Below are 18,143 nucleotides of genomic sequence, written 5' to 3'. Positions count from 1 at the left end.
TGCTGATTTTGTCTGTCTCCCTCTTGATATTTTTCTAATGTAATTTCTTTTCTCATTAACTGATAGGGAATGGTCAAAATGAGATACCGTATTTTTTGCACCATAACACTCACTTTTTTCCTCCTAGAAAGTAAGGGGAAATGTCTGCGTGTTATGGAGGAATTGCCTATGGGTGGCATGCCTACGGATTTTCCTCCTCTAAAAACTACATGCGTGTTATGGTCGGGTGCGTGTTATAGAGCGAAAAATACGGTAATTTTTTTGGCAGTGTTAGTTTTCCATCTGTATTTTCTACCTATGTAGTTTAATCCATTCCCTTGGTTAATGACCACTTTGTACTCCCCGTCCAACAAATGTAAGCGACTGAGAGGCATCTCTCCCCATCTTTACAAAACAATGTTTGTACTCTATAGAGTTTAATTTGCTTCTTGGAAGCACTGACCATGAACTTCGCACAAGACTCGCCTCAGGAACGAGGGCTCTCCAGTACTACTTCAAGAGCAGAGCCTATACCAACAATGTTCTCGCTAATCTTTCCCTCTCCAGATGCCAACTGATACAATATGCTTCGCAAGAATGGCACTCCAACCAGCATCCTTTTATGCTACAGTTAAAAAGCAAGGGGGGAGTGTGAGAAGTCAGTACTGCCAGGGGAAAACAACAGAGAGAGAAAGGAATATTTTTAATTCCATACTATTCGGTGCTAAGAGGCCTTGTACCTGGCATTGTCTGGAAATTATAAGAAACCAAAACATCAGTGCAGTTTTGAAAGGTTCAGTCTACCATCTTGATTCAAAATGGTATCCAGTTGTATCCTAGCAGATGTAAACCTGCTCCTTTAACCCAGGAGCCATGGTGCAAAATTTGGTTGCAATCTCTTACGAGGTGTCCAAATGCATAGTGAACAAATAACTTTCCAAAATATACAGTAGATCTTCATCCTTTTTTTAAAAAAAGGTTGTGAGTGTGTGGCGGGGAAAGTATTGTATATGGCTTTGGCAAACAGGGATAACAATTTTATCAGTGTGCACATTTTGTATGATTTGCACAGAAATAGCAAATGTCAAGCTTTTGTTACTGGGTAGTTCTGGCAAAGAGCGCACACTGTAGGCTGGTGAGGTGGTAAAATGCTAGGGGTTTTTTGGCTTTCTTTTCTCATCTGCTCAGCACTCATTCTTCTTTAAACAATTCTCATTAGCCCTGCTGCCTGCTTTCACCCCTGAACCTCTCTTCTCTGCCTGGAGTGCAATTCTGACACTAGCCTCAGCTGGTCTCTCTGCTTTATGATTCTGTCCTGTCCTATGATCAAGGGCTGGCAGAAAATGGATTGGGATTTTCTTGTGGATCTGTACATGATTCACAGTACATTAGCAAGGGTTTCCAATTTCCAATTGTTTAATAATAGCAACAACCAAATGAGTTTCCCAACCTAAATTGGGCTGTTTGAAGAAAGCTAATCAGGAACAGAATTCTGTGTGGAAGCACTGTAAGCTCTGTTCAGTTACGTTACTGAAAATGAATTCCCAGACTCAGAATGTTTTCAGAGATATATTCTTTTTTAGATTCTTACTACTGAGCTAAGTTCAAGGTGCTGGCACTGGTGGGCAGAGCCCTCTTCTGTTTGAGACCAGGATACCTAAAAGATTGTCTTACTCTTTATATACCCAATTGATCACCATGCTGTGCAGTAGAGGGGCTTCCTGGAGGTACTATCTTATCAGGAAGTCCAGTCTGCACAGTATAGAAAGACTCTCCTCCCTGAAAGAGAGGGGAGTGGTTGTGGGCGGGAGCCCGAGCACCGCCCAGCAGGGGGCGTTGCCCCCTGCCTCCAGCTCACCTGGCTGGCGCTCACGCCCCCCCCCGATGGCCACCCAACCAGGTGCCGTGGAGGGGGCGTGTTCAGCAGCCTTTTGCTGCAGTGCCAGCCTCTCCCTGGCCTCATTCCTCATCTCTCCCTGGCCTCATTCCTCATCGTCGTCCCATCGCAAGTCACCCACCCTCCACTCCCTTTTAGTTAGGGCTTAGGTCATTGGCCTTGCTATGGACCTTAGGTTGGTCGCCCTGGTTGCCCGGGGGTCCTGGTAGGAGTTTTTCCATTTGGCATTAGGCTTTTTGGTTTTTTCGCCTACCTCGTAGCAATCGTCACAACTTTTGTGGTATTGGTGGGTAGGTTAGGCATTGGAATAATGTGTTGTGTGTCGAAGTGCTAGGTGTGGCCATCGCCTATGCCTTCAATTTTTAGGGGTATTCCGTTAAAGGAATCTGGCGGTCGTGTATTCTGTCCGATGCCTGCTTGGCGGGAGGCCATGGCACGACCCTCGGTGACAGCAGGGGTGAGCCTATAGTTGGATTAGCATCAACAGGCTCCACCTACTGGTGAATAAACCCACTTGTTTCGATCCAATGCCTAAGCCAATACCTTTTCATTGCTGTAATCAATAAAGTTGTGGCCTTTTTCTAGCCCATCAACCTTATATCACTTGTCCTTGTGTCTTCATTTCACTTCGCGGGGGTCGGGTCCTCGAACCACAAACCAGGCTTTTTGTGCCACAGCTCCAACCCTTTGGCGCTCCCTCCCATTAAATGGGAGAAATATCTGCTTGTATTTCTGGCGTCCACTGAAGACCTTCCTCCTCCAACAAGCCTTTATGCAGGGCTCTCTCCTAGCTTGCATCTGTATTGGAATTTTTTAAAAATATTTTTTTAGATGTTGTATTTGTTGTTTCCCACCCTGGGCTCCTTTGGGAGAAAGTTTTAATAGAATAAAACCAGGCTCAAGTCAGCCTGTGCTACACTTTGTCATTGGCTACATTTCAATTGGCTTTGAAGACCTAGGTTTTTCAGGTTCCTCAACGTGGGATGCAACATCATACTTCAAAAGTCAGCCAAACAAAGTTTGAACTTTACAAACAAAATCAGCACCAATTTTAGGCTTGTGTTAATCAGTCATCACCTTAAAGTTGTAAAAAAATAACATTTCAACAGTAAAACTTTTTTTTTTAACAAAAGAAACAAACTCTGTCAGCTCACAATAATGGGGAGGGGGGAAACAAACAATTATCTATCATATGTCTATCTATTCCCGTTCCCTACTCCTTGGTTGACATTTGAAGATATCTACATTACACTATTGTATGCCTGCATAAAATTGCATCTTTATACCAATCATTAACATTTCATTTCCTTACAATAAATCATTTTAACAGGTATAATAAAAAGGATGCATTCAGATCTGTTGGAATTTTCAACAGGAAAGAGGCAAATTGAGCAGTGGTGTCACTATTATCATATTAAAAGCATTCTTTTGACGAGAACAAAGAGATATTTTACATTTAAAACATTTTTGAAGGCTAAGACTATGGCATCTATTTAGCTCGTAGCTGACATTCCCTCGCCCATCCGTGCCTAATAACTCCAGCCAATGGAGGCTGGTAGAACCTAGACCTGGTGGGGGCACCTATGAGGTCAAGTATGCAGTGCCTAGGAGGCGACATTTGCGGTGCCAAGTGTCCATCCTACTAGCCTATTGAGTAATTTTGGTGTTATACTCAATCTATCACGCCGTGGCTTGTTTCCTTGTCCAATGCAACATAATCTCTTGTAGGAGGCACTGGCTTCAGCCCAAGACTGGGGGACCCAGTGTCGTGTCATCTATGTGGCTCCTCCTCTCTCACACTCAGGAGGAGCCTGCCACTGATGTTGCACCACATGTGGCTCAACACTCGCTTGGCCTCCTCTGCCCCTTCAATATTGGGAAGGCTGAGCCCATTGCTAAATAATATTGAGAGGGTGGAAGACATCTCAGCCCAAAGGAGTTGGCACATATGTACAGAATGGAGGGGAGTGAAAGGAGGGGAGGTAACGAAGAGGTGAAAGATTGGTCCCTGCCCCTGGGGCTATGCAAGAACTGCCCCATTTGACCCCTCCCCTACAGTACTTAGACCAGGCATGTCCAAAGTCCGTTTCGGGGGCCTAATCTAGCCAGCCGGCTGGTTTAATCCGGCCGCCATGGCAGTTTATTTCCTGGCGTAAATTCCTAAAAAGCCTCAACAACTTCAATTCTAAAGAAAAGTTAACAACTTTGGTTGGCCCTCACGGCCCTTCACTTCATCAAATCTGGCCCTCTTTGAAAAATGTTTGGACACCACTGAAGGGTTAATGTCAAAGAGTTCAAGAGAAGCAGAGAAGGGGGTGATGGATGTCCGGAGTTTCATTCTCTCCCGTGCTGCAGAGTGTGTGTGAGACTACTGGATCACATGCTTTCTGTGTTGACATTCCGTTCTTTGGAAGAGAGGGAACAGAAGGAACTGTGCGCCACTTCCGTCTTCTTTGTTCTGTGTTCTGTTCTGTTGTTCTCTCTCGAAGGGCCCATCCCCCATGCTGCTACTGTTGGAAAAGGGGTGTTGTTTAAGTAGCCCAGTCACCCCGCCCCTTCCCATTGTACCTTGCCACATTCCCCACAAGGGTGCAGGTGAGTGCAAAACGCCTTGGGGTGCAGCAAGCTGGGGGAGGATGCAGTGCCAGTGGGATGATGGAGGGGAGACAGCAGGCAGGGAAGCTGCTGGGCAGGTGGGGGAGGGAAAGAGACCCCCCCCAAAAAATGAAGGGAGGTGGGTGTGCAGCTGAGCCCCCCCCCATTGCGAGTATTCTGAATAGCAATATGGATACTATAAACACATGCAGAAAGACAAACGTATTTTACCACTCCACTTCCCATGTTAATCACAACACTATACAACACGTTACAATGCAAATACCTTTATTGGCATTTCAAGTTAAGACATATTTCTTGAAAGCTTGAAAGCTAAGGAGTGAGAGGTGCCAAGGTTCCCACTTGACCTCTGATCAGGATGCTCTTTTCTATATTCTTAGATGCTTGGTAACTGTGGATCATCAAGTCAATTTCCAAGGGAAAGAAAGTGGTCACGTGTTCAGTTATGGAAAACTTAATAAATATTTCATACAAAAATAAATAAATAAAATAAATACTCAATGACCTGCCTTTCAAGTAAGTGGAAATGAAGCAGCTGGTTGCCATGGTGAAATTATGATGACACTGTCACTCTGTAGTCTCACTGCTGAAGTCATAAGTCAGATTCAAGGGGGGATTTGCCCCCAAGGCCAAGCCTACCAGTTAACAGTCACCTAAAGTTTTCCAGTAAAACATGAAATGGTGCACACGCTACATCTTGTTTGTGCGCTTATCAGGCATGACCAAAGTCCATTTTGGGGACCTAATCCAGCCCACTGGTCAGTTTAATCCGTCCCCTGTGGCAGTTTATTTATTTCCTGGGGTAAAATCCTAAAAAAAACAAACCCTCAACAAATTCAACCCTAAAAAAAGGTTAACAACTTGGGTTGGCTGTTTCGGCGGCCCTCACGGCCCTTCACTTCATCAAATCTGGCCCTCTTTGAAAAAAGATTGGACAGGGTTACAGTCAAAGAGTTCAAGAGAAGCAGAGAAGCGGGTGCTGGATGTCCGGAGTTTCATTCTCTCCCGTGTTGCAGAGTGTGTGAGACTACTGGATCACATGCTCTGTGTGTTGACATTCCATTCTTTGGAAGCGAGGGAACAGAAGGAACTGTGCGCCACTTCCGTCTTCTTTGTTCTGTGTTCTGTTCTGTTGTTCTCTCTCGAAGGGCCCACCCCCCATGGTGCTTCCGTTGGAAAAGGGGCGTGGTTTAAGCAGCCCGGTTGCCCCACCCCTTCCCATTGTGCTCTGCCCCTTTCCCTGCAAGGGTTCAGGTGAGTGCAAAATGCCTACTATAAACGCATGCAGAAAGACAAACGTATTTTACCACCCTACTTCCCATGTTAATCACAACACTATACAACACAATACAATAAAAATACCTTTATTGGCATTTCAAGTTAAGACCTTCCAAAATAGCTTGAGATACAAAGTCTTTCTTCTTTCTCTTTCCTGTTTCCGAGAGATTTGAATTGGGAAATCCTTTCGATTCTTCATTAATAAGAGGCAATGGGGTGAGGGAGGTCACGGCCACATCCACACCCTTTAACGCGCTATGAAGCCGCTTTAAACACTCATGGCTTAAACACCCCCAAAGACTCTGGGAGCTATAGTTGGAAAAGGGTGCCGAGAGTTGTTAGGGGACCCCCTGTTCCCTGCCAAGAAGGGAACCCTACCTCTGCCCCTACCCCTACCCCCACCCCCACCCCTACCCCTGATGCTAACCCTAACTCTAACCCTAACGCTAACCCTTAAGCCTTAACTAGAGCTACAATTCCCAGAGTTCCCTGGCAAGAAGGGAACCCTAACCCTGCCCCCTAACTAGAGCTACAATTCCCAGAGTTCCCTGGCAAAAAGGGAACCCTAACCCTGCCCCCTATCTACAGCTACAATTCCCAGAGTTCCCTGCCAAGGGAACCCCAACCCTACCCCTGCCCCTGACGCTAACCCTAACTCTAACCCTTAACCCTTAACTAGAGCTACAATTCCCAGAGTTCCCTGGCAAGATGGGAACCCTACCCCTACCCCTACCCCTACCCCTACCCTACCCCTAATCCTACCCCTAATCCTAATCCTAATACTTATGCACCGTAACAAGTCTCCGTCCCCTTAACCACCTACAGTTCCCAGAATCCCTGAGGGGAAGCCATGCCTGTTTAAAGTGACTTCATAGCAGTTCCAGTGGTGCACCTAATGTGGCCTAATGTTCCCTCTCTCATTTTCTTCTCTCTCCCCACTGCCCCATCGCTTGCAATGCAGCAGATGTCTGCCTGCAGTCTCCCTTCAAAGCTCTTTCTCTCAAGTATGGCCAAGGCCTTGCCCATTCCTCACTGCCAGTATTTCACGTTCACTTCTCCGATGTCAATAGGGATGTCCTGCGGTTCTCTTGATGACTTTTAAGACTGGACTTGGGGAAAACCTCACCGGCTCCAGACATCCCTGTAAGGCAAAGGCAAACAGGTGAGTGGGATGGCCAACACTCGACAGCGTCCCCCCAGATTCCTCCTCTGTTTGGCTGCCTGTTAACAAACAAGGCTTCCAAACCAGTTTGCACCTATCTCAGCCAGCATAGCCTCATCAGGTCCATTGCCAGACATCAACCAGCTTCAGAGCTGAGTGTCAGTCACCTTCAAGTAGCGTTCCCACCAGCAAGTAATCTTTGTACTTGCCTTCTCCTTGCTCCACAGCATCCCAGCGCCGGGGAATTGCCTCCTTCCACTTGCCAGCTTGCCGCCACGGGACAGGAGACCGCCTGGGCTGAGTGTCTTAATCCTTTCGATTCTTCATTAGTAAGAGGCAATGGGGTGAGGGAGGCCACGGCCACATCCACACCATTTAACGCGCTATGAAGCCGCTTTAAACACTCATGGCTTAAACACCCCCAAAGACTCTGGGAGCTATAGTTGGAAAAGGGTGCCGAGAGTTGTTAGGGGACCCCCTGTTCCCTGCCAAGAAGGGAACCCTACCTCTACCCCTACCCCTACCCCCACCCCCACCCCTACCCCTGACGCTAACCCTAACTCTAACCCTAACGCTAACCCTTAAGCCTTAACTAGAGCTACAATTCCCAGAGTTCCCTGGCAAGAAGGGAACCCTAACCCTGCCCCCTATCTACAGCTACAATTCCCAGAGTTCCCTGCCAAGGGAACCCCAACCCTACCCCTGCCCCTGACGCTAACCCTAACTCTAACCCTTAACTAGAGCTACAATTCCCAGAGTTCCCTGGCAAGAAGGGAACCCTACCCCTACCCCTACCCCTAATCCTACCCCTAATCCTACCCCTAATCCTACCCCTAATCCTAATCCTTAAGCACCGTAACAAGTCTCCGTCCCCTTAACCACCTACAGTTCCCAGAATCCCTGAGGGGAAGCCATGCCTGTTTAAAGTGACTTCATAGCAGTTCCAGTGGTGCGCCTATGTGGCCTAATGTTCCCTCCCTCATTTTCTTCTCTCTCCCCACTGCCCCATCGCTTGCAATGCAGCAGATGTCTGCCTGCAGTCTCCCTTCAAAGCTCTTTCTCTCAAGTATGGCCAAGGCCTTGCCCATTCCTCACTGCCAGTATTTCACGTTCACTTCTCCGATGTCAATAGGGATGTCCTGCGGTTCTCTTGATGACTTTTAAGACTGGACTTGGGGAAAACCTCACCGGCTCCAGACATCCCTGTAAGGCAAAGGCAAACAGGTGAGTGGGATGGCCAACACCCGACAGCGTCCCCCCAGATTCCTCCTCTGTTTGGCTGCCTGTTAACAAACAAGGCTTCCAAACCAGTTTGCACCCATCTCGGCCAGCGTAGCCTCACAACATCCACTAGCCTGAATGCAAACTCTTCTGACAACCATCCACCAGCTGCACCCTCGCCAGGTCCATTGCCAGACATCAACCAGCTTCAAGTAGCGATCCCACCAGCAAGTAATCTTTGTACTTGCCTTCTCCTTGCTCCACAGCATCCCAGCACCGGGCAATTGCCTCCTTCCGCTTGCCAGCTTGCCGCCACGGGACAGGAGACCACCTGGGCTGAGTGCCACTGAGCTGCCCATTTCTCTCTGGGGAGGGCAACTGCTGAGGCTTGCTCCTTGGCCCACATTTATACCCGCTCAGCAGCCAAATATTTTTGTCACATCACAATCAACCCACGGACAATGGCAGCAGCTGGGGAGGCATCACCATCACTCCCTCAGCCCTCACAATGGTGAGCACAGCTCAGCAGCCAAAACACACACACACACACACACACACACACACAAGTTGTGCCAATATCTGTGAAGGCCACACCGGAAACCCAAAGGGGCAGGAGGGGGACATTTTTCAGCCCAGTAGTTACATTTCCCTCCACACAACACTAGTCCAACACACAAATGTACAGAGCAATGAAAGCAAGCCTTATCTTTGCACAGGAAGCTGTTGAAGGAATGACATGCAGAGAGAAAGTTAGCATCTCAGGAAAAAAACACTTTTTCATCAGTCAATCAATCAATCAATCAATCAATCATTTATTGTATTTGACTAAAACCCATTATAAATCCAGTTACAAAAGCACCAAACCCAATGACCCAAACTATGGCTCCCAGATTCTTGGGTGGGGGGGAGCCAGGTGGATGCCATGTGAACTCAGCGATGTGTCAAGTGATGGCGACATACTACCTCCAGGTTCAAAGGCGGCATATTTCTACATATCAGTTCCTGAGAATCATGAGGGCTGTTGTGGTCAGATTCTGCTTGCAGTTTTTGCACAGGCATCTGTGAGAATGGGATGCTGAACGTCCATTTTGGGGGCCTAATCCAGCCCACTGGTCAGTTTAATCCGGCCCCTGTGGCAGTTTATTTATTTCCTGGGGTAAAATCCTAAAAAAACCAACCCTCAACAAATTCAACCCTAAAAAAACCTACCCCTACCCCTACCACTACCCCTACCCCTACCCCCACCCTACCCCTAATCCTACCCCTTATCCTAACCTTGCAGTTTTTGCACAAGTCGGTTTAATCCGGCCGCTGTGGCTGTTTATTTACTGGGACTTCCAAGAGAGATCCTTGCAGCACTGCTGCACCCATGTCTACTTGGAAGTAAGTCCTACTGAATTCAGTGGGGCTTCCTCCCATGTAGGTGGGATTGTAGCCTTTGCCATTTTTTGAGAGAGCTGCCTGTGGTGCCAAGTAATTAAAAATAAGAATAAATGACTAAAACAATATCCTTGTGTCTGAATAGCAGTCTCGTGGCTGCCTAGGTTTCTGCCAATGTAGCGGTCTTCTTCTGATCTCCCGACAGTGAAAGGCACACCAGCCAGTGAGCGCTTGGTAGGCAGGGCAGAGGAGTCAGACCCTTAAGTCAGGGACACTGAGAACTTCAAATGTTTTTGTTCCTTCCTCGGAAAGGGAGAAATGGCTACCAAATAAAAATAAATTGGAAAAAACCTACTCAAAGAAACTGCAAGTACATAGTTCAGATAAGAGATGCAGAAAAATAGAAAAATGACACAGTGCTGAAATGGTTTCAAAATTTCTGTTTTTGGAGTGCATTATGTGACTTTCTGAAACTTGCAGCATTTCTTGGAGTGCTACATTAAAAGTATTCTCTTGGAAGTCTTCCTTTGTAACATAAGAAAGCTGCCTGGATCAGGCCAGTGGCCCAAGTTCAGCATCCCATTCTCACAGATGCCTGTGCAAAAACTGCAAGCAGAATCTGACCACAACAGCCCTCGTGATTCTCAGGAACAGAAATATGCCGCCTTTGAACCTGGAGGTAGTATGTCGCCATCACTTGACACATCGCTGAGTTCACATGGCATCCACCTGGCTCCCCCCCCCCCCCCAAGAATCTGGGAGTCATAGTTGGGTCATTGGGTTTGGTGCTTTTGTAACTTCCAAGTAGACATGGGTGCAGCAGTGCTGCAAGGATCTCTCTTGGAAGTCCCAGTAAATAAACTGCCACAGCGGCCGGATTAAACCGACTTGTGCAAAAACTGCAAGGTTAGGATTAGGGGTAGGGGTAGGGGTAGGTTTTTTTAGGGTTGAATTTGTTGAGGGTTGTTTTTTTTAGGATTTTACCCCAGGAAATAAATAAACTGCCACAGGTGCCGGATTAAACTGACCAGTGGGCTGGATTAGGCCCCCAAAACGGACTTTGGACATGCCTGATAAGCGCTTGGTCAAGCGTCATTAACTTTAGTGGGCTTAGTTGTGACTTACTCCAGAATAAATAGGAGAGAAAAGAAGGGAATTGTGTTTTGAGATCTGATCATGAGCAGATCTTTATTTCTAAGAGGCAGCATTTATATTAATGCTTAGAGAGTTGACGTTTACGTGGGGAGGCTCATTGAGGTTGCTATCACCCATCTGTGACATAAGAAGACATATTTCTTGAAAGCTTGAAAGCTTAAGTAAGAGGTGCCAAGGTTCCCACTTGACCTCTGATCAGGATGCTCTTTTCTATATTCTTAGATGCTTGGTAACTGTGGATCATCAAGTCAATTTCCAAGGGAAAGAAAGTGGTCACGTGTTCAGTTATGGAAAACTTAATAAATATTTCATACAAAAATAAATAAAATAAATACTCAATGACCTGCCTTTCAAGTAAGTGGAAATGAAGCAGCTGGTTGCCATGGTGAAATTATGATGACACTGTCACTCTGTAGTCTCACTGCTGAAGTCATAAGTCAGATTCAAGGGGGGATTTGCCCCCAAGGCCCTGCCTACCACTTAACAGTCACCTAAAGTTTTCCAGTAAAACATGAAATGGTGCACACGCTACATCTTGTTCGTGCGCTTATCAGGCATGTCCAAAGTCCATTTGGGGGGCCTAATCCAGCCCACTGGTCAGTTTAATCCGTCCCCTGTGGCAGTTTATTTATTTCCTGGGGTAAAATCCTAAAAAAACAAACCCTCAACAAATTCAACACTAAAAAAAAGGTTAACAACTTGGGTTGGCTGTTTCGGCGGCCCTCACGGCCCTTCACTTCATCAAATCTGGCCCTCTTTGAAAAAAGATTGGACAGGGTTACAGTCAAAGAGTTCAAGAGAAGCAGAGAAGGGGGTGCTGGATATCAGCAGTTTCATTTTCTCCTGTGCTGCAGAGTGTGACTACTGGATCACATGCTCTGTGTGTTGACATTCCATTCTTTGGAGGAGAGGGAACAGAAGTAACTGTGCGCCACTTCCGTCTTCTTTGTTCTGTGTTCTGTTCTGTTGTTCTCTCTCGAAGGGCCCACCCCCCATGGTGCTTCCGTTGGAAAAGGGGTGTCGTTTAAGCAGCCCGGTTGCCCCACCCTTTCCCATTGTGCCCTGTCCCTTTCCCTGCAAGGGTTCAGGTGAGTGCAAAATGCCTTGGGGTGCAGCAAGCTGGGGGGGGGGCTGGGGGACGATGCAGTGCCAGTGGGATGATGGAAGGGGAGATAGCAGGCAGGGAAGCTGCTGGGCAGGTGGGGGAGGGAAAGAGACCCCCCCCCAAAAAAATGAAGGGAGGTGGGTGTGCAGTTGAGCCCCCCCCCTTTGAGTATTCTGAATAGCATTATGGATACTATAAACACATGCAGAAATACGAACGTTTCCTAAATTTCAGCTGAGTTCCCTGCATTTCAGGGGGTTCGATAAGCTATTTCTTAATATGTTTAATTGGGTTTGGTGCTTTCTCTCTGAACGTCATTCCTTGAACAGCTTCCTGTGCAAAGATAAGGCTTTCTTTCATTGCTCTGTTCATTTGTATGTTGAACTAGTGTTGTGTGGAGGAAAATGCAGCCCCTGGGCTGAAAAATGTCCCCCTCCTGCCCTCCTGTGTTTGAAATTCTAGAATAAGAAACTGCCTCTTTCCCCTCAGCTGCTATGTCTGTTCATGACATCACAGGAGACCATCCATAGACAGGGCTGGGGAAACTAGGCCTCGGGGGGGAGCATTTATTAATAAACAAATAATGACTGTGCCCCCCCCTTGTGACACGTGTGGCATGTGGACTCCATGGCACCCTAAGATACCCTCCTTAGCACCCACCAAGGCCCCCTGACTCTCCCATTTTTAAAAAGTTTTCCCGAAAATCTGTTAGTTTTTACAGTACTGCAAGACCGCTTGTTTTGGAAGTTGAGGGTTTGGTATTATTTATTTATTTTGCCCTTTGTGAGACATAAACTGGTTCCTTTGACTTCAGGTCTCTGGATCCTTTTAAATAAAGTGATCTGGACAAAATGGGTCAATTAGGAAACCTTTTTATTATACACACTTGCAAGTGGGGTAACACAAGATCAGGCACATCTTCATCAGGAAAAACACATCTTGTCCAGCCGCAAGTCCCTCCTTCCACACCCACAAGAAGGGGCGTACCAGTTTACAGAAGTATCACGTCCGCCTCGTTAACAGTTTACCATTCCACTTCCCATGTTAATCAGAATACAATACAATACAAATACCTTTATTGGCATTTCAAGTTAAGACATTGGGAATTGTAGCTCGAGTTAGGGGCAGGGTTAGGATTGGAGTTAGGATTAGCATCGGGGTAGGGGGAGGGTCCCCTTCTTGCCAGGGAACTCTGGAAATTGCAGCTCTAGTTAAGGGTTAAGGGTTAGAGTTAGAATTCCCTTCTTGCCAGGGAACTCTGGGAATTGCAGCTCTAGTTAAGGGTTAAGGGTTAGAGTTAGAATTCCCTTCTTGCCAGGGAACTCTGGGAATTGCAGCTCTAGTTAAGGGTTAAGGGTTAGCGTTAGGGTGAGAGTTAGTGTTAGCATCAGGGGTAGGGGTAGGGTTAGGGTTCCCTTCTTGCCAGGGAACAGGGGGTCTCCTAACAACTCTCGGTACCCTTTTCCAACGATAGCTCCCAGATTCTTTGGGGGAAGAAGCCATGAGTGTTTAAAGCGGCTTCATAGTGCTTTAAATGGTGTGGATGTGGCCCTGGCCTCCCTCACCCCACTGCCTCTTATTCATGAAGAATCGAAAGGATTTCCCCATTCAAATCTCTCGGAAACAGGAAACAGGAAGAAGACTTTATTTCTCATGCCATTTTGAAATGTCTTAACTTGAAATGCCAATAAAGGTATTTGTATTGTGTTGTGTTGTGTTGTATTCTGATTAACATGGGAAGTGGAATGGTAAAATGTTAATGAGGCGGACGCATTACTTCTGTAAACTGGTATGCCCCTTCTTGTGGGCATGGAAGGAGGAACTTGTGGCCAGTGAAGCAACTTTATAAGATGTGTTTTTCCTGATGAAGATGTTCCTGATCTTGGGTTACCCCACTTGCAAGTGTGTATAATAAAAAAGTTTCCAAATTGACCCATTTTGTCCAGATCACTTTATTTAAAAGGATCCAGAGTGTCTCTCACAAAGGGCAAAATAAATAAATAATACCAAACCCTCAACTGCCAAAACAAGCGGTCTTGCAGCTCTGTAAAAACTAACAGATTTTCGGAGAAACTTTTTAAAAATGGGAGGGTCAGGGGGCCTTGGTGGGTGCTAAGGAGGGTATCTTAGGGTGCCATGGAGTCCACATGCCACACGTGTCACGGGGAGGGGGGCCCCTCTGTTATCATTTATTACTAAATCCCAAAACATGAGACAAAACACGACAAAGCGCCAGGGTCATGGGCCATACTGGCCATCAGGGACCCCAGTGTGCCCTGTGGATGTGGAAGCTCTTAAACTTTGAGTTGTCTGGGTGTCCATACCTTTAATTGAGTGCTTCTTTGCAGCAGAAGCACCTTTGGCTGGCATTTTCTTCTTGGGAGGCATGCTGCTGGACCCTAAGAAACAACAAGCAAACAATTAATTTCTTTCTTTTATGCTGAATTGACGCAGCAGTGGACACTAAATATTGTGAACCACCAAATAGAGCCAATAAGTAACAAAAAAGTAAAACCAGCCAACAAGACTGATGAAGTAGAAATTAAATGACCCTGCTACCAATAATAAAGGTGTCAATTACCGTATTTTTCACTCCATAAGACGCACCTAGTTTTTAGAGGAGGAAAACAAGAAAAAAAAAAATTCTGAATGAAACAGTGGATGTATGATTTTTGTGGTTCATGCTGTGGCCACCAATGTGATTTGATGGTGAGTTTGAAGAATCCATGTGGATTCGTGCTTTGTAACCACGTTTTTGCGCCATTGCGGCCCCACGAAACAGTAGATGCATGATTTTTAGGGGTGCAGGCTGTAGCCATGGACATGCTATGTGATCTGATGGTGAATTTGGGGTGCAAAAATTTAGCCCCCACAAAATTTACCTCCACACCCTAAAACCTTGTATTGAAGGCGCAACGTAAGCAAAGCCGAAAAAGGGAGCCACAGAATCACCGGGAGAAATGACGGCCCCGACCAAGTCACAAACACCGCACCAGGGACCTGCGAATTAACGGGAGAGGCGTCAGGCCCGACAGAAGCCGTATTCGGAAGGAACGAGCAACTCAAGGCAGCTCAAGACGATGCAAAATGGAAAGGCCACAGCAAACCGTAAAAGGCTCCACGGAAACAATCCAGACAGAGCTCTGTGTTCGGCAGCACGAAGCAGGTGCTTGGCAGATGTCGTGCTGCCACTTTTATACTTTCCCCCACAATCACCTATTCAGATTGATTGGGCAATAGCCCTGGGTAATCATGGTGCCACCCTGGCGTGAGGGTAATGGCTCCATCCACACCAGGGTGGGGGGACTGGGTTGAGGGCCTGCCCGCAACGAGGACCATCTATTAAGATGATCATTCGGAATGCTCGCAATGGGGGGGGGGAGAGGGACCTCAGCTGCACACCCACCTCCCTTCATTTGGGGAGGGTCTCTCTCCCTCCCCCACCTGCCCAGCAGCTTCCCTCCCTACTATCTCCCCCTCCATTAGACCTTAGACTTAAGACTTTTTCTGCCACCAGGTGTGGCTTCTGAGAGAGAGAAGCCGAGCGAACAAGACAGGCATCATCCTGCCTCTTTCCCTCTCTCATAGCTCTTCCTATGCTTGTTTCACTTACCGTATTTTTCGCACCATAGGACACACACACATTTCCCCTTCATTTTTGGTGCGAATGCAGGCTTTCGCTGAAGCCTGGAGAGTGAGAGGGGTCGGTGCGCACTGACCCCTCACGCTCTCCAGGCTTCGCACACCTCTCCGCAAGCAGCGGGAGCCCAGCGCTGGGCTCCCGCTGCTTGCGGAGACTTGCCTGCATGCTGAAGCCTGCGCACGCTGAGCTCAGCACGTCCAGGCTTCGCGGACCTCTCAGCAAGCAGTGGGAGCGCTCCCACGGCTTGCAGAGAGCTGCCTGTTTGGGGGCTGGGGTCAGGGGAAGCTCAAGCTTCCCCCGCCCCAGCCCCGCACCTGGGGGAAAAATAATTTTCCCCCCTTTATTTCCCCCCCAAAAAACTGGGTGCGCCCTATGGTCCGGTGCGCCCTATGGTGCGAAAAATACGGTAGCTGTTTCCTAAGGAGGGATCCACTGCTAGTGATTTCAATGACTGGCTAAGCAGGAGCGAAAGAAGCCTCCTAGTCATTCGAAGTGTACTGATACTGTGGAATCAGAAGTGTGGGCTCATGGCTGGCCCTTCAGTGATGTGGTGCCATTTATATATAACATTTATATTGACTAGGGGTGGGTGAATAAGTTAATTTCTGTTGCTCCAAATTTTCCATTTTCCCAAACTTAAGTTCAATTATCCCCATTTCTACATTAGTATGCAAATTGTTTAATATCTAATATTATTCGAATGCAATTCTGTATAACACATTTTTTGCAACCCAAATCCCCATAATATAATGTAATCCCTCCCACATGAATATATGCACTTTTTGCATGCTTTACCCAAGTATATGCATTTTGGTACTTGGCTGAAGAACTGTATTGCAAAATTCAAAGATGTTCAAACTTTGAAGGATGGCTGTTGCTTTAAATATTATTTCAGAATGTGTGAATTACACAGATTCCTTTTTAAATGGAAACTGAATAGAATTCATCTCCCATTGCCAGTGTGGAATTCATTGCAGATTCTTTGGTGGTTCAGCTTGGCAAGATCAGAACGCAGCCCTACATCTCTGGGGGGCTGTTGGTTTCATTGGGTCCAGCATAAAGTGTGAGCTGCTACACATGCTATGAAGCACCCAAAATACATGTCTTTGCCATTGAAGCTGTTATAGTTGACAAATGGTATGAAATAGACCAATTTAAAAATGAATGGATTACGTGAATGGATAGTGCATGGAATTACTAAGCAAAAAAGGAGACTGAAGAGGGGCCAACGTCCTCTTTTTATGAGTGATGCAAAACGAACAAGACTAAATGAAAAATCACCCACAAGGAGTTAAAAGCTCTCAAAATATTAGTTGCCTAGAAGAGATGTTAAAATAAATTATTCCTCTTTCATGCGAAAAAATCTGAGGATTTCTGATTTGCACCCAGACCTTTTCATTATTCTCCAACTGTGCAGAGCAGCAATAGCTTGAATAAATTTTGACTGAGCAATATTATTATTTAAAGTCTTTTTGCTTAATGTAATCATTTACACAACTGTCACGACTTTAGCCCCTATATCCAAAGAACATTTCCTTTTCACCCCCTGCACTCATTTTCCTTTGCATAGCAAGAGTTGTGCTTCAGATTAATATTTTAAAATATAATGAAATTTCTTGGGTTGGAGGTTTCTTTTTTAATACATATAAAGAGAAGCCGTTAATTGTTGTGAAGAGCTTATGAAACTAGGGTGTATTGAATCTAGCTCAGATATAAGCTTTAAATGTCTTAATGGGATTGTTTTTAGTGTGTATTTTAATTACGGATGTTTATATTTTAACATTTGTGTGACTGGTTTTATATTCTAAATCACTTAGAAGCCTATACTGGCATTAACGGTTATATAAATTAGCACAACAGCAAACATAGTCAACAGAGTGCCCAGCAAATATTTTGGATGCTAACTGTTATCACCCCAGACCATTGGTCATGCTGGCTGGGACAGATGGGAGTTGGAATCCAACAATATTTGGTGGGCACCTTGTTGGCTATCCCTGCCATACATGCTATCCGGAGATCTTTGGAGGATGAGTAGAATTCAAACATGATATCCACCGTGGTAGATCAATTGCACAACCCATTTCTACTCCTGCATCAAGGCCCACACAGTTTTTATCTATTGCTGTTTACCTTCCCCCTACTTGGCCTGGTCTCCTTGGCAACGCTTCCCCCAGGTGGGATTGGACAACTGACTGAGGTAGGCAGGGACCTCCAGGTATCCCACCTGAGGGAAGGCAAAGCCAAGCCTATGCTGATGGGGCCACTCCAGATCTAGGGCTGCGCACGTCCACGCAAAGGGCGCCCCCCGTTTTAAGCGGGGAGCGGTCATTGCTGTTTACAGAACCTTGGAACAGAATTTCTCTTAATGGTATACAAGTTTGTGACTAGGGCTAGCCTAGGACTCTTTGACACCTGAGGCAAAACACAAAATGGCATCCCTCTTGCTAGGGAAGAAGGGTGATTGACCATCTACATCAGGATCTTCTATTTGTCAAGAGGCCACAATAGAGGTAGCAACAGGGGCTGGGGAGTTGCAGAGGCGGAGGCAGATTTGACCTCCAAGGAGCACACTGCAGCTGTTGCTGCCACCACAGCAGTTGCAGATGATGCCTTCCTTGGAGGCCAGATCTATGATCCCTATGAATCCTGCAGCCTGAGGCAGTCTCCTCACCTTGTCTCGTGGGCGGGGCATGTTTATGACAGCATT

At 46.5% G+C, this 18,143-nt stretch overlaps 1 long non-coding RNA gene across 2 annotated transcripts; it reads left to right on the top strand.

Moving 5' to 3' along the window:
• The first annotated feature begins 5,300 nt into the window (after positions 1 to 5,300).
• On the top strand, positions 5,301 to 17,152 carry LOC128407028 (uncharacterized). 2 transcript variants are annotated; one of them, XR_008328687.1, is made up of 4 exons: positions 5,301 to 5,746; positions 6,841 to 6,932; positions 8,065 to 8,156; positions 16,414 to 17,152. It is a non-coding gene; the product is annotated as an uncharacterized LOC128407028 (long non-coding RNA). The 2 variants fall into 2 exon arrangements; XR_008328688.1 differs by lacking the exon at positions 16,414 to 17,152 and adding an exon at positions 10,911 to 11,237.
• The last annotated feature ends 991 nt before the right edge of the window (positions 17,153 to 18,143 follow it).

This window comes from Podarcis raffonei, chromosome Z (genome assembly GCF_027172205.1).
Source record: "Podarcis raffonei isolate rPodRaf1 chromosome Z, rPodRaf1.pri, whole genome shotgun sequence".
In the NCBI taxonomy this organism is placed as follows: domain Eukaryota; kingdom Metazoa; phylum Chordata; class Lepidosauria; order Squamata; family Lacertidae; genus Podarcis; species Podarcis raffonei.
This window is presented reverse-complemented; position numbering and strand designations above follow the sequence as displayed.